A 17,332-nucleotide genomic window follows, 5' to 3' on the forward strand; every position below is an offset into this window, starting at 1 on the left:
CGCTTTATTGGCCGAGGGAGCCGGCATACAGCTTCCGGGTCATGTGGCCAGCATGACTAAGCCACTTCTGGCAAACCAGAGCAGCACACGGAAACGCTGTTTACCTTCCCGTCGGAGTGGTACCTACTTATCTACTTGCACTTTGACGTGCTTTCGAACTGCTAGGTTGGCAGGAGCACGGACCGAGCAACAGGAGCTCACCCCGTCGTGGGGATTCGAACCGCTGACCTTCTGATCGGCAAGTCCTAGACTCTAAGGTTTAACCCACAGCGCCACCTGTGTCCCTTTTAGCACATGGTAGCAACTTTCAAATATTTAAAAACATCCCAGACAACATAGGCCAAAGGTGTATCTCATTCAGGGATGGAGAATCTGTGACTGGACTCCAACTCCCATCAGGCCCAGCCAGTGTGGGTTATGTTTGGGGGTGATGGGAGCTGTAGCTCGGCTACATTCGGAAGACCACGGCTTCCTCACCTCTGCTAGAAGAAATCCCAAAAGGTGTAGATTTTCTCTTTCCTGAATGACAAGATGACCTTGCTGAGATTTCTTCCTTGACCTCTCTTGCATCCAGTCATCCTAGGTTTTAAAAAAGCAAAACCAAACAGGAACAGGGGCATAGATCGCTGGTCCAAAAATTAGAAGTGGCCTCATTGCACAGGTTGTAGCTAAAGGCAGGCCTTGCGTCTGCAAAGGTTGATGGTGGCTGCCTGACATGTGGGGACTACAATAAAATATTGCAGCATGGAATACTCCCGTCTAAGGTCCCAGTTGAGTCAGCCATGACTTCCTATCCATTATCTTCCTCCCTGGTTTTCTGCCCCCCCAAAAAAAACCACACACACACACACACACACACACACACACACACACCAGTATTCCCTAAGTAGCAAGCATGTTCTGCTCCCATTGAGCTGATTTGAGAGTTTATTTTCCCCAGTTGGGGGGGGGGGGAGATATACTTCTGCAAAATTTGAAATCCCCCCTATACTCTCTTGATAACCTTCAACCTGTGTGTGGGTTTTAGTTACATAATGTGCATTTACATACTGTCCAACATTTCTCCCATGAAAATAGGGATATCTGTTTTAGCTACACAAGCAGTGGTGCACACAGCCCTGAAGAACAGTGATGAAAGGAATGGTGATAGATAAGATGCCAGGAAATGTGTTGTGCTGTCTTGAAGATCTGGGGCCGATTTACCGTGGCAGATGCTTTCATGGACCAGAGTCCATCTCGTCAGATCCTTGGTGTGTCCTCAGTCGGCTCAGATACACATGAGAAAGGGGGCAGTGTGTGTGTGTGTGTGTGTGTGTGTGTGTGTGTGTGTAAATTGGAAGGCCATTAAGGCTTCAGACCCAAGAGGTATACAGTCTGCAATGTTTCTATGCAAAAACACACAGGTATCCCAGATAAGTGCAATGGAAATAAATGACCTTCCTACTTTGGGTGTGTTAATTTAACCTTTTCAAGTGTGTGAGCGAAAGCCCTGCTCCTGAAGGAGTCCTAAACAGACAGCTTCAACCTTGCCAACAAATACTAGTTCGGTCGTTTCACGCCGGAGTCCCCCTTAACAGACAAGCTCCACATTTGTGAGGCTTTTGCTGTAAGGTACTTGTCTTAGCAAGAGGATAACAGCTGATCAGTGGCTACTGGCCATCATGGCTATGCTTCTGAATACCAGTTGCCAGAAACTGCAGGAGCAGAGGGGGTTCCTTTCTTCTTGGGTCCTGCTTGCTGGTTTCCCATGGGCATCTAGCAGGCTCTTCTGATATTCTTATGGTAGTCCCACTTTCTAGGAAGTGTCTCAGTCTCAGGAATGTACTCAAATGTAAGTCTCAACAGCTCATCCATATTTGAGAGTTAAAGGTAAAGGTAAAGGGACCCCTGACCGTTAGGTCCAGTCGTGGACGACTCTGGGGTTGTGACTCTCATCTCGCTTTATAGGCCGAGGGAGCCGACGTTTGTCCGCAGACAGTTTTTCTGGGTCATGTGGCCAGCATGACTAAGCCGCTTCTGGCAAAACCAGAGCAGCGCATGGAAATGCCGTTTACCTTCCCGCCGGAGCGGTACCTATTTATCTACTTGCACTTTGATGTGCTTTTGAACTGCTAGGTTGGCAGGAGCTGGGACCGAGCAACAGGAGCTCACCCTGTTGCAGGGATTCAAACTTCCAACCTGATTGGCAAGCCCTAGGCTCTGTGGTTTTGACCACAGCGCCACCCGTGTCCCTACAGCGCCACCTGTAGGGTGTTAATCCACTCCCCCACCCTTCAAATTAGGCCAGAGTCACTCACACGCATCCACATTTGATTCTGTATCTGAGAGCAACTTCGGTCCAATAGGCATTCCCCTATTGTTATTTGTCCCATATCTGTTGAGTCTGTCATGCCCATTAAGTACCGTCAGGGCATGTATGCATGTATGCAAATAATAACATGGTTAAAAATGAAACACCCTCCCTCCCATCATGAAGTGTGCAAAAGCACAAGTCGGGCAATTGTTAATTTGATTGTGCAGTCTTCTGGCTTTTGCACAAATCCACAGGATCAAATGTATCTTGTGTTTTTTATACTGTGGTTTTATGGTGTGGAGCACCCTGAGAGCACCCTGTATACAAATTAAATAAATTATAATAGTTGGTGCTTTTTTCTGGGTACACAGTATTGGCACCTGCCCAACCCTAAATGTTCAGAGTGTGGCACTTACTGCAACAACTTCATGATTGCAGTAACTTCATGGCATCTTTTTCTCCCTAAAAAAGCACTAATAATAATAATAATAATAATTTATTAAATTTGTATACTGCCCTATACCTGTAGCTCTCAGGGCAGCTTGAAGGATTCACCACCCAGCACAACTCATTACTTTCCCCCTCAAATACCAGCAAAAAAAAATTGTTAATGGGCAAAATGAGAAACATCCTGTACATTTTCTCTGTTTGTGTCATTTACACATCTTGCAGAATTCAGTTTTCTTGGAGCAGAATTTGAACTTCCAGGATGCAGAATGTTAAGAGACTTTTTAAAAGGCATCATGTATACTTAATAAAAAAATAACATTATTATTATTATTATTTTATTTTAAGAAGGCACTATGCATATACACCGCGGCGCTTATACCGTGAACCGTTACTGTGTCTTACAGCAGTGAGTTGCAAAGATGTGTGCGCTGGGGTGCAAATATGTGTCCTCTTTGTTCATTTCAGATGCAGTGTATTCTGTTCTTTGGCCAACCTTCAGTTTTTAATCTTACACAGCAATCAGCAAGTTACCAGCTCAGTGGTGATAATAGATGTTGTGACTGTCACTTCTCTTCCCCAGAAAGAGGATGGAGGAAAAGGAGGGCGGGAGAAAGAGAGACCAGCAATGGCAAAACCTAGGAGGACAAGTCGAGACTTGTATAACAGCTTGAAAAAAATGAAAGAGAAATGCAAGATGGTTGTTTTTAATTATGCTTTCCAAGGCTGACACAGGGCCTTTGAAACAAGAGGCCTGGTTAGCTCAGACATCCTTATGTAAGGGTGGAGGCTGGTCCACTGAAGCAAATATCTCCAGTTTTGCTCCCATCCTGTTTCCTGACGAGTTCTCTGTCTTGGCAAGACCAGGGCTAAGAAGGAGGAAGCTGGCACTCAATGCCAATCCACTAGGGAGAAAGTACATAGGAAGGCAGGCAGGTGGGGCTTGGCAGAGGCCAGAACATAGCTAATTCCACATCCTCCTTTCAGAGAGGCCAACCAGATACGGTGAATAGAATCATAGAATTCTAGGGACCCCAAGAGTCATCTAGTCCAGCCCCTGAAACACAGGAATTATAGCATTTCCACTTTGTGATCCCTAGCAACTGGTATTCAGAGACAAGCTTTTATTTTATTTATTTCATAAAAATTTATATAATGTTCTACTGTTAAAAAAAAGGAAGAAAAAGGAAGAAAAAACCCTCAAGACTAAAACAATGAAATTATAATTTTTAATGAAAACAAAACCCCAGTTAAAAACAGTTATTTAAAATTTTCAAAAGTAATTAAAATCAACAATAAGCTTAAAACTGGATAAAAACACATGCCAACGTTCTGTGTGTCTGGATAGCTTCCCTAAACAAACAAATGTTTTTGGCAAGTGAAGGTACTTGCATGGCGTCAATAGGCAGGGAGTTCCAAAGGATCAGTGCTGCCACACGGGGGGAAATCAATTTCTTACAAACCTGAAAGGGGGTATTACATGGCACCTGCAGCTGTGCCTGCTCTGCAGATCGAAGCAACTGAGAAGACATATACGGGGTTAGGTGATCTTGCAGGTAAACTGGTCCCGAGCTGTTAAGAGCTTTGTACAGTCATAGTAGCAAACTGGCTGCCTCTGTTGTCTCTGGTTCTTCCTGGAGTTAATATAGAGGCGTCATGACTAGCGGCAACCGGTAGCCTTATCTTCCATGACTTTGCCTGATCCCCATCAGAAGACCAAAGGCACCTAGTCAAGCATCCTGTTTTCACAGCGGCCAAGCAGACACCTCTTCTAGGAAACCCACAAGCATCACCTGCGTGTAATAGAACTCTCACCACTTATGATTCCCTCAGACAGGTAAGATAAGCTGGTGTCCATCACCATGTCTTCTTGCAGCACTGCATCTATAGTTAAACTATGTGCCTTCCTGTCAACACCCGGTTGGCTGCTGTGAGAGCAGGGTGCTGGGTGAGATGCTTGGTTCTCATCTAGGATGAGTGGAAGGTCCATAGCTCAGTGGCAGAACATCTGCTTTGAATGCACACGGAAACGCCGTTTACTTCCTGTCAGAGCGGTACCTATTTATCTACTTGCACTTTGAAGTGCTTTCAAACTGCTAGGAAAGGGCTCATGGGGAAGCATACAACAAAGGCACAAATTTTGGAAACCTCTGTCTTAGGTCTCAGCAGGGGTTGTGGCCCCACTAGGGTTGAGCCAATGTGTTTTTCTGGTTGAGGTGGAGCTCACAGTTGGCTCGCAGAAAATGGCTTTAAAGGAACATCGCTATTTCAGATCAGTAGGTAAAGGAAACAGAACCCATATCATTGTGCTGCCTGACTTCTCTTCGCATGAGGCCAGAGATATGACCTCTGCAAAACAACAACAACAACAACAACCCTGAAGTGGAGCCTGAGATGAATATTTGCTGTAAGGTATGGTAGATATCAGGGGACGCGGGTGGCACTGTGGGTTAAACCACAGAGCCTAGGACTTGCCGATCAGAAGGTTGGCAGTTCGAATCCCCGTGACGGGGTGAGCTCCCGTTGCTCGGTCCCTGCTCCTGCCAACCTAGCAGTTTGAAAGCATGTCAAAGTGCAAGTAGATAAATAGGTACCGCTCTGACAGGAAGTAAACGGCGTTTCCGTGTGCTGCTCTGGTTCGCCAGAAGCGGCTTAGTCATACTGGCCACATGACCCGGAAGCTGTATGCCGGCTCCCTCAGCCAGTAAAGCGAGATGAGCGCCGCAACCCCAGAGTCGGTCACGACTGGACCTAATGGTCAGGGGTCCCTTTACCTTTACGGTACATATCTATTAAGGAAATGGGGGATCTCAGCCCCAGGAGCTGGATCGGGCCCTTGAAACTCTCACCTGGCCACACCTTCTCTCGCCAGGCCACACCCCTTCACCAGTCCTGCTTCACAACCTCATTGAGTGCTATTTTTTGCCTGACTGGCCCAAGCCCACAGACAGTGAGATTCATGGCTGAGTGGAGGGATGTGAACCCTGGTCTCTCCCAGGCCTTAAATCAGTGCTCTAACCACTACACCACACCGCCTCTCCTGTTTTTAAATGTTAGAAGCTGCCTTGAATCCCAACTTGGGAGAAAGGCAGGATTTTAAATATATATCTCAAATAAATGACTACATAAATCCCCAGCTAGGTGTGGCAAGGAGAAATCCGGAATCAGAAACTGACGCAGGGGAGGAGAGAGGCCAAGAGGCAGAGTTAAGTCAGGCTGTTAAAGAAGTCAGGGTGTCTCCCCCTCCTGTTGCAACAAGCTCCTCTCTCCCCTGGTCTCCTAGGACTAGGGGAGGTATGAAGTGAGAGGAGCAAAGACAGGCATGCCGGCATAGTCTCAGATTGCTTGGGAAGGATCTGGGAGAGGAACAGATGTAGGCAGCTATGGGAAGGTGGGGACCTTCAGCCTCCGCAACTGCCTCATGGGGCAAGACCTCCCGAGAGAGTTGCTGGGCTCGATAGGCCTGGCACAACTGAGAGACCTTGTTTCTTCTAATAAAGAGTTAACTTCACTTCCTCTGTGTGATTTATTGCTGGCTTGCTCCTGACACTAGGGCTGAGAAAGATGATTTCCTTTAAATTCTGGACAGCTGCTGTCAGTCAGTGTAGGCAATACTGAGATATCAAGGCTCTGGCACTGTGTAATGCAGTTTCCTTTATTCCTGTGGCAGGGAAGCTTCTAGGAATGATGTGCTGATGTTCCTCCTTTTTTCCAGAGAGAAAAACAAGACCTAGGGTGGACAGCAGCCCCCAACTCATATTGAAAATGCATGACCATTCCAGAGCGCTAACCCCTCAGTTCCCTCTCTTGCAGTAAAAAGAAATAAACAGACCAAATTGCTTTTCCCTATGTGGATTATCGGACAACCAGTCTCCTGACTGGAATGTTAACTTCCCAACCCACTCTGTGGCATTGTAAACCACTGGGTTTATGAAAACCTGGCTGCTGTTTTGAATATTAACTCTGTCCCTATGAAAAACTGCTTTTTACTGGGCCTAAGCCATCAGTCTAGCTCAGTCAGCGCTGTCCAGTTTGAATGGAAGACAGCATGGTGTAGTGGCTAGAGCAGCCTTCTGCAACAGCTGTGATGGGCTGAACTGAGTTGTAGTCCAAAATATCTGGAGGACACTAGGCTATGAAAGGCTGGGTTCCAGCAGGAGTCACCAACCTTGATTCTGCTACTCCACCCCAAGAAAGTGAGAACAGGCCAATACACAAGCTCCACTTTTCTATGCGGTGTCTGTGTAAAAGTCAGATCCAGTAGAATTAATCAGGGTCTTGGAAAGCACATAGAGCTGAAAGAGGAAGTGGGAAAGAGCGGCACTCTTTCAACTTCCTTCTTCAGCTCAATGGACCTTTCAAGGGAAAAAAGGTTAACTACCCTGACCACCTCGCCACCAAATGGGCAGTGAGCAGGGAGGAGGACTGAAGGCTGTGTGGGCACCAAGGGAAGACCTCAAGTGCGCCTTGAGATTCACAAGTGCTGTGCTGGGAAACACCCTGAGATAGAATCATAGAATTGTAGAGTTGGAAGGGATCCTGAGGATCATTTAATCCAACTCCTTGCAATGCAGGAATATGCAGCCGTCCTATACAAGAATCGAACATGTATGAAGGACAGTATACAAATTTCATTAATAATAGTAATAATGACAATGCTGGCAAACCCTGGGTTGTGGTGTTGGTCGAAAACTGAGGAAACCAAGACTTGTTTATTGGGAAGCCACAGGTTCTGAAGACGTGTAGGCTAAACATATAGTTACCCTTGAGTAGTTCCATTTCAGGTTACAGGCAGAGAACTGAGGGTCTGCAGCACCTTCTTCCCTGTGCGATGGTTTAGTGGTATGGGGTCAGTGGGGGGTGTCAAATACCTGCTGCTATTTCTGCAGCAGGGTCCCTTTCTCCAGCATCTTAGAGCCGCCCAATAAGCAAAGAAGAGGGGGTTTTTAGCCACTGAGAAGAAATCTTCCCACCCTTTGTGCTGACTGGTGCCAATCAGGTTGAAAGGAGGTGAGTCAGCCATTGAGGATCGGCTCCTAGGGCCACTCTGGAGAAGGTACACTGGAAGAACACTGAGTCGTTCTGTATGCTCCAAAGCTAAGCATTTAGGAACACTGAAAAGCACAAGGTGCTTCGGTTTCAAGAGAATGGTGTGCAAGTTCTGTTTCGTACAATGGAACGTCATGGAAAACACAATTTAAGTCCCTCCAATATAAGATATTGGAGCACTCTGTATCATTTGCCCATGTACGCCTTCTCGGTAGTGGCGCCTGCCCTGTGGAATGCTCTCCCATCAGATGTCAAGGAAATAAACAACTATCTGACTTAGAAGACACCTGAAGGCAGCCCTGTTTAGGGAAGTTTTTAATGTTTAATCTTTTATCGCTATTATTATTATTATTATTATTATTCTGTTGGGAGCTGCCCAGAGTGGCTGGGGAAACCCAGTCAATGGGAGGGGTATAAATAAATTATTATTAATATTAATATTATTCCACACGTAGAAAATAGAAGATCTAGCTGAAAGGCAACACATCAATATCTGCACTGAACATTGCAATGCATCCCTTATTATTATTATATAATTATTATTGTATCATCTTAGAATATTGTAATATATTAGAAGCAGATGTTTGCTGTGACTATCATGAAGGCTGCACTTCTGAAATTGCTGCTACACCACTACCCCCACATCAAAAACTACCCTGCCGTTTGAAAGCTAGCAATTCAGGGGTTAAAATTCCTGTGCCTAGCTGTCCTCCTGACACCCTAGTTTTCCATATACAATGAGTTTTTGACACAGGGGTGGAGGGAGGAAATCAAACCTGGAATCTCGTCCCCATCCTCCTCCTGCATTCTGAAATGGTACAGTCCCAAAAGACTTTGTCACATGCATTCACCCGATCACGAAGATCTGTGCTCAGCCTGAGCTTTCCCCCCTTGGCAACTCTTTCCCTTTTCTAAGTCTGGTGTTGCTTTATTCTTTCGAAGGTGAAGGGGTGGCGGAAGGCGGAAAGTAATCAGTTTTGAGACTTAAGATAAAAAATGGTCCAGACTATGTTCGGCTGACTGCCTTATAATTAATGGAGTTCGAGTAATAGGGTTCAGCAGCCCCCAACACTTCTTGGGAGTGCCTTTTTCTTTTTTAGGAACTGGGGGTGGAATTGCCCAGAGTTTTGATTTATGAGATTCCATCTTCCTGAAAACATCTCCTGGGGTGGTTTGGCCACTGCAATTCATCAAGAACCAAAGAAAAAGAAAAGGAAAAACCCAAAGAGGCAGGCGGAAAATGTCCCTGGATGGGACTTTGCCGTTCTCCCAAGATCACCCATAGAAAGGCTATTGTCAGCACATGGAGACTGCCACCTGTGCCTTTGGCTTTCTTGGGAGGGGATTGGCTGGCCCATCGATCCTTTCTTGGTTCACAATACGGGATGCTAACTTCTTCCCCACTGGAGCAGGCCCGTAGCTTTTAAGGGTGCTCCTGGGTCCTAGCTCAGAGCAGATCCTTCTCCTTTCAGGCTGAGGCTGAGGCAATATCTCCTGCATGTTCCTTGCAGCCACGTTCATCGTCTCGGATTGACCACTGCAATGCACTTCAAGTAGGGCTGCCCTTGGAGACTGCTTGGAAGCTGCCGCCAGTATGGAATGAAGGAAGAACATACAGGGCAAGGTTATATTTCACCACAAAAGGAGTGACTTGCGCTGGTTGGCAGTTTGCTTCCAGGCCCAATTCAAGGTGGTGGTTTTAGTCTTTAAAGTGGGGAGGGGGGTTCATTTGTGGGTAATTTGACAAGGGCCACCCATTGGTGGTTGGCCCAAAATGGGCAGGGAACCCTCTTTACCTCTCTCTGATACTCGTTCTCCCTCCTTGCCATTTGCATGACATTAAGACAAAGGCCTGCATGCGCCCATAGGTTGACCACACCTGCTTTATAACCTCAGAGACCACCTCTAACTTTATTTAGCATCTTCCCCCTGGTTTGGCACATCTAATTATCAATTAGTGTTTATTATTGCCTTTATATCTCACCTCTCCTCCAAGGACACGGCCTTCACCTGCTAGCGTTGCCATATTTCAAAAAGTGAACATCAGGACACGAAAGTTGTTGAGCATTCTTTTCTTTTTTTTTCTTTTTGGGGGGGCCAAAGTTGTTGAGATGTGTTTTTTGGGGGGGTAAAGTTGTTGAGGGACACGGGTGGCGCTGTGGGTTAAACCACAGAGCCTAGGACTTGCCGATCAGAAGGTCAGCGGTTCGAATCCCCGCGACGGGGTGAGCTCCCGTTGCTTGGTCCCTGCTCCTGCCAACCTAGCAGTTCGAAAGCACGTCAAAGTGCAAGTAGATAAATAGGTACCGCTCTGGCGGGAAGGTAAACAGTGTTTCCGTGCGCTGCTCTGGTTCGCCAGAAGTGGCTTAGTCATGCTGGCCACATGACCCAGAAGCTGTACGCTGGCTCCCTCGGCCATTAAAGCGAGTTGAGCGCCGCAACCCCAGAGTCGGCCACGGCTGGACCTAATGGTCAGGGGTCCCTTTACCTTTTAAAGTTGTTGAGCTTTTCTAGTTTTGCCCAAAGTTGTTGAGATTTCTTTGCAAACCCCCCCCCCCCAATTTTTTGCCATTTTTTATATATTTTAGGAATATCGGGGAAAAGCAACACGGCCAACATGGCTTGCCATACACCTGGATTTTCCAGGACATTTTTTCCCCATTTCTGACCAGACACTACTTCCAGGGTAGGTCAGGCTGACAAGCCATGACACACAGTGAACTCCATGGCCAAGTGGTGATTTGAACCCTGGTCTCCCTGGTCCTAGTTCAACATGGTAACCATAACAGCACCACTGATACTCACACTATCTGCAGACCACACCTTTCCCCTAGCCACGCCCCCTCTCCCCAGGCCACTCCTCATTCAGCCAGTCCCTGACATCCAAGACAAAAATACTGTGCAAATATAACATTTACATTTGTTGCTCCACCTACTTTTGCCTCTGGCCTCACCCACTGCTGGCATGTGGTCCATGGAAGGTTGTCCCAGAAGGAATGTGACTCTTGGGCTGAAGAAGGTTCCTTACCTGTGGTTTGGTTTTTTTTTATTGTGAATAATAATAAGAATAAGAATAATAATAAGAATAATAATTTATTTGTACCCTGCCCATCTGGCTGGGTTTCCCCAGCCACTCTGGGTGGCTTCCACAGAGACCAAAAATACACTAAAATGTCACACATTAAAAACTTCCCTGAATAGGGCTGCCTTGAGATGTCTTCTGAATGTCAGGTACTTGTTTATCGCTTTGACATCTGATGGGAGGGCGTTCCACAGGGCGGGCGCCACTACTGAGAAGGCCCTCTGCCTGGTTCCCTGTAGCTTTGCTTCTCGCAATGAGGGAACCGCCAGAAGGCCCTCGGCGCTGGACCTCAGCGTCCGGGCAGAACGATGGGGGTGGAGACACTCCTTCAGGTATACTGGGCCGAGGCCGTTTAGGGCTTTAAATTGTGCTTGGAAACGTACTGGGAGCCAATGTAGGTCTTTCAAGACTGGTGTTATGTGGTCTTGGCGGCTGCCCCCAGTCACCAGTCTAGCTGCCGCATTCTGGATTAGTTGTAGTTTCCGGGTCACCTTCAAAGGTAGCCCCACGTAGAGTGCATTGCAGTAGTTCAGTAGTGCAGTAGTCTTGAGCACTAGAAGGCGGACTACAATACTGTGTTTCAAACCCAATGTTTACAATTAGCTGCCAGCCCATCACCACACAGCTCTAAACAGGGAGTATAGGCCTGGCAAAAGGAAGATTTCTTGCTTTCCATTGCTCTTCTAAGCAGGCGTGTGGATTTGGAGTGCTTCCCTTACGACCCAGCGCCGAACGCAACAGCCGGCGGCGGCGGAGGACGGGCCGTAATTAAAAGTAATTATGACAATAATGCATGAAGACAGTAGCAAAGAAACAAGCCCGAGAAGGCGCGCTTGCTAATTAAAGCGCAGAGTTGCAGTCAAAACAATCTGACTGTGGATAAATATTGATGGGGATAAACAATAATAATATTCGCACCAGTGCATGAGCCAGGGGCTGGCAGAACCGCTGGGACAGCGCATCAATTTAAATAAATAGAAATAAATGTAAATAGAAATTTCATTAAGTAAATAGGAAGGCGGGCTCATTTGGAAAGCACTGCATGGACCACCTCCGCTACTGTTGTCTCCTGAGTTTTCTTCAACTCAGTTCCCTCAACCCACCCATCCAAATTCTCCCTGGCAGAGAATTTGGTCCTTTTGCCCCTTGATCTTTGACATCACCAAGAGCCATCCTTTTTATCTGCATCTGGTAGCAGATCCATTGTTGCTGTTTACATAATATTCACCTAGGGCTGTGTACCGGCACTCTGGCTGAATCCCAGATCCCGAACTGAAATGGGCCAATTTGGTTTGACTTGGAGCAGGTTGAAGCAGACCTAAATTGCCGTGGGTTGGCTCGGAGCTACCTGGGGGCAATATGGGGCTGGCAAAACAGTGGGCAGAAGAGAGCAGGGGAGAAGGAGATGCAGGCAGGAAGCCTGTGTGAGTCTCCTGTTTCTCTCCACCTCCCACCCACAGGTTTTATTAGAATTTTAAACCTTAATTAAAGACTGTGCAAGGCTCCCGATTCAGTTTGGGGCTCTGATTTAGGTCAGGGTTACCCTGGATCATCCTGGATCAGAGGGCGGTGGATCAGGGCTTGAACTGGATTGGGGGAGCAGTAGGCAAAACGAAACAACAAAATTCAAACTTCCCTGAATTTTGAAATCCAGTTCTCTAACAAAGTACAGTGGTACCTCGGGTTAAGTACTTAATTCATTCCAGAGGTCCGTTCTTAACCTGAAACTGTTCTTAACCTGAAGACCACTTTAGTTAATGGGGCCTCCTGTTGCTGCCGTGCCGCCAGAGCACGATTTCTGTTCTCATCCCAAAGCAAAGTTCTTAACCCAAGGTACTATTTCTGGGTTAGCGGAGTCTGTAACCTGAAGCGTCTGTAACCTGAAGGGTATGTAACCCGAGGTACCACTGTAATGTGTACAAAATTGCATACACTGTAACTAGGGCAATGGTTCTCTCTCTCTTTTTTCTATCTCTCTGGCTCTCACTTTCAGAACAAAAGTTTGCTTGCGCCACACCAATTTTTTATTTTTTATTATAAGCAATATATTGGAAAACCAAAAGAAACAACAACTAGCAGCGCTGGCTTTATAACACAGAACACAACTACCGTATTTTTCGCTCTATAACACGTACCCGACCATAACACGTGCGTAGTTTTTAGAGGAGGAAAATCCGTAGGCATGCCACCCGTAGGCACTCTCTCCATAACACGCACAGACATTTCCCCTTACTTTCTAGGAGGAAAAAAGTGAGTGTTATGGTGCAAAAAATACAGTACTTTATAATATACTCATGGGACTTCCGGAATGTATACAACAACAAAGAACAGGAATCGTTCCCAAAATGTAATTATAAGCAAACACATGTACCTTAAGTATCTATAAAAACTCAATGGGAGGCGTGAATTTGCTTTTCCCAGATAATCTCATTTATATTAGGTCTAACTGGAGACAGACACACTCTCATCTCCTCATTAACACAAGAAGCCTTTCTCTTTTCTGCTCTTTCATATTTGTCAGAGCTTAAAATCCCTTTTGACAACAATATGTCATGGAAAACTGCAGGAGAATAGCCAACGCTCTTGAAGAGAGGCATGGATACTGTTTCTGGTTGTGTGTGTGTGTGTGTGTGTGTGTGTACACACACACACACACACACACACACACACACACACACACACCATATTTTTTCGTGTATAACACGCCCCCGTGTATAAGACACCTCCTATTTTGGGGGATTCAGATTTAAGAAAATGGGGGGAGATTGCCCAGAGTTGTTGAGCTTTTTTGGGGGGGGGGGGTTGCCGAAAAATGCTCACACACATGACCAGTGCTGTCACTCGCACATGTCCCAAAACCAGCCTGTCATCTGTCCCCTCGCCGGCAGAAGCCACCAATCACCCGGCCACCTGACGCAGCGACAGCCAATCAACACCAGCCCTTGCCGCCGCAAACAATAACACGGCCAATAGCCACTGACAATCTCCGGCTTGCAGCAGCAACCAATCCCACGTCCTCCCTATGTCCTATCCATGTATAAGACGACCCCCAATTTTTAACTTAATTTTTAAAATAAAAAATCCTCGTCTAATACACGGCAAAGTATGGTGTGTGTGTGTGTGTACTATAGTATACTGCACTGAAATGTTTATATGTTTCTTTCACTGTCCTTGAATCTTCCAGCTACACTTGCTCTCCTCTCCTGCCACACCAGTGTAGCGCATCACTCCTTTGAGAACAAAGTGTGCACATGGATGCAAATATTAGGGAAAACAGACATTTTAGCTATTGCTGAAGACGCACCCCTTTGACACGTGAAATGTATATTTTTGGTCCCATCTTATTTCTGTCATTGTAAGTTGCTTTAAACACACACATATAAACGCACATTGCTCTTCACCCTTACAGACCCTCCAAGTGTCCCTATTTTCCAGGGACGTCCCTGGTTTACAGAAGCCGTCCCGATTTCTGATTTGATCCTGGAATGTCCCACTTTTCCTTAGGATGTCCCTATTTTCATTGGAGAAATGTTGGAGGGTATGGAGTTATCCAACCCCCAGGCCGTCTGAAGGCAATCCTGTATAGGGACAGGTTTTTTTAATGTTTAATGTATTCTTATGTTTTAATGTACAGTGGTACCTTGGGTTATGAACTTAATTCATTCTGGAGGTCTGTTCTTAACCCAAAACCGTTCTTAAGCAGAGGCGCGTTTTTGCTAATGGGGCCTCCCGCTGCTGCCACACGGCCGGCGCACAATTTCCGTTCTCATCCTGAGGCAAAGTTTGCAACCCAGAGCAACTACTTCCAGGTTAGTGGAGTTTGTAACCCGAAGCGCTTGTAACCCGAGGTACCACTGTATGTTGGAAGCTGCCCAGAGCGGCTGGGGCAACCCAGTCAGAGGGGTGGGGTATAAACAGTAAATTATCATTATGGAATGGGACGTCCCTATTTTCATTAGAGAAATGCTGAACTCAGCACTTGAGAGGGTCTGTAAGGGAAGGACGGGGTCTTTCAGATATTAGGGACCTGAGTGGTTTGGGGCTTTAAACACTAACAATGTGAGCACCTTGAACTAGGGCTGCATCTAGACACATCAAAGAAGCGTGTTGCAAACTTTGTATGAGAAATCAGGTTGGCAAAAACGGAACTCCACAGCGCCATCTGGTGTCACAGTGTTATAATGCATATACAATGCATATAAAGTGTTTTTTCTTTGCCAATGTAGCTGAAGCCTGGGGCTGGGAACAAACTGGCAGCTGTGTTTTAATCATTTTGTAATTATTGTTGTAATTACTGGGACCTTGGGGTGAAGAGTGAGTTGTTGCTGTTGCGGCTGTTATCCTTGTTGTCATTATTTTAGGGGGCCTTGCAAAAAAAAAGTGCATATTTGGCAACATTACACATACAAACACAACTATCAGGAGAAATTTGCACTAAAAACTTGATGTATTTCCACGAGGCCTTTTTAAAAAAATAAAAATAAAATAAATAAATTTGCAACCTAAGGTGCAAATGCGGAGAACTGAATTTAAGGCTGGGGGAAATAAGAGGCGGAGAGAAATCGAAACGGACTGATTGACCCCTGGATGCGGCACGTTCTTTCTCCCTTGTTGCGCGCAAACACACACACACGCACTTTGTGTGCTTTTCCCTGCTAGCCTGTGTGAAAATGACATCTGCCTGGCCAAGCGTGGCGCAACGAGGAACAACACCCGCCCGCCACCCCACGGGCTCTCCACCGAATGCGACAGGACGCAGCTGCTGCGCGGAGATCAGTTTCACACCCCTACACAATGGAGGGCTTGCAAACAGGTGAGAGTGAGCAAGCTGTGATTCATCCAGGGGAGGCAAAGATCCAGAAGGCAAGGAGGGGCGGGGGAAGAGGAGCCGACCGAGCTTTCCTTGGAACAATGGGGAGCCCTGATGCTTCAACCCGAGAGGCTCTTCAGGGTTTCCTAATAAGAGGCACCTTATAGGCTCAGCAAAATTGTGCAGGTGTTAAACCACAGAGCCTAGGACTTGCTGATCAGAAGGTCGGCGGTTCAAATCCCCGCAACGGGGTGAGCTCCCGTTGCTCGGTCCCTGCTCCTGCCAACCTAGCAGTTCGAAAGCACATCTAAGCGCAAGTAGATAAATAGGTACCGCTCCGGCGGGAAGGTAAAAGGCGTTTCCGTGCGCTGCTCTGGTTCTCCAGAAGCGGCTTAGTCATGCTGGCCACATGACCCGGAAGCTGTACGCCGGCTCCCTCAGCCAATAAAGCGAGATGAGCGCCGCAACCCCAGAGTCGGTCACGACTGGACCTAATGGTCAGGGGTCCCTTTACCTTTACCTTTAGGGGTGAATTCCTCCCATGAAAGACAGCAAGGGAAAGAATTAATCAACACAGAAACAGAGGGAGATGGCTTTTCCTGAGTTGCTCCATCTGGCTCAGTGCTGTCTACACTGACTGGCAGAGTCAGTTTCAGGCAAGGAGTCTCAGTTCTACCTGGAGAAGCCGGGAATGGGAATTTCTGCATGCAAAGTAGAGAAGCTCCAACACTAAGCTTCCTTTGGAAGCTGCCTTATACTGAGCCAGGCCACTGATTCATCTAGCTCAGTATTGTCTACTCTGACCGGCAGGAGCTCTCCAGGTTTTTCAGACAGGAGATGCTGCGGATTGAATTTGGGAATTTCTGCATGCAAAGCGGATGCTCTGCCAATGTGCTGCAGCCCGTCCCTTAAGGGAAGCCATTGAAATAGGAAGCTAGCATAGAATCACAGAACTGTAGAGTTGGAAGGGACCCTGCGCATCGTCTAGTCCAACCCTTGCAACACAGGACTATGTAGCTGCCCCATACGAGGATCAAACATGTAACCTTGGCATTTTCAAGCAGAAAGCTAGCGCAGCTGCCTGGATGAAAATCCCCCTCTCTCTAATGTGTTGCAGCAGAGAAAGTAGTGCTAAGGGATGGCCTTAAGATGTTTTGCTGCCTGAGGCACACAATACAGAAATTCACTGGACCGGAAGCTGACTCGGACTCCAGCACTGGCAATGGGAGATCATCATCCACCTCTATGCCTGAGGGCAGCAGGTTAACTTAGGGGGTGCAAGGCACACACAATGGAAGAGAATGGGCAAGGGGTTGAGGAGGAACGGACGACTGCAGTCCCCTGCCCACCAGGATATGCTGCCTGAGGCTACTGCCTCACTTTGCCTAATAGTTGAGCCGGCCCTGATAAGGATAGTGGTAGTAGCAGTTTGGGTTATTGGGTTGTTATTTTTATTTTGATTATATATTTTGTGCTTTCATATTTTGATTTTGTTCTGTGAACTGTTCTGAGACCTCCAGGTATAGGGTGGTATATAAATTCTAACAACAACAGCAGCAGCAACAACAACAACAATTTGCAGGGAGCTTTGGCAAGGGGGGGCACAGACTAATCTCCCCACCCTGCCAGACTCATGCAGTCTGAAGCGATC

The sequence above is a fragment of the Podarcis pityusensis genome, assembly GCF_964106645.2.
Source record: "Podarcis pityusensis genome assembly, chromosome: 16".
Classification (NCBI taxonomy): Eukaryota; Metazoa; Chordata; class Lepidosauria; order Squamata; family Lacertidae; genus Podarcis; species Podarcis pityusensis.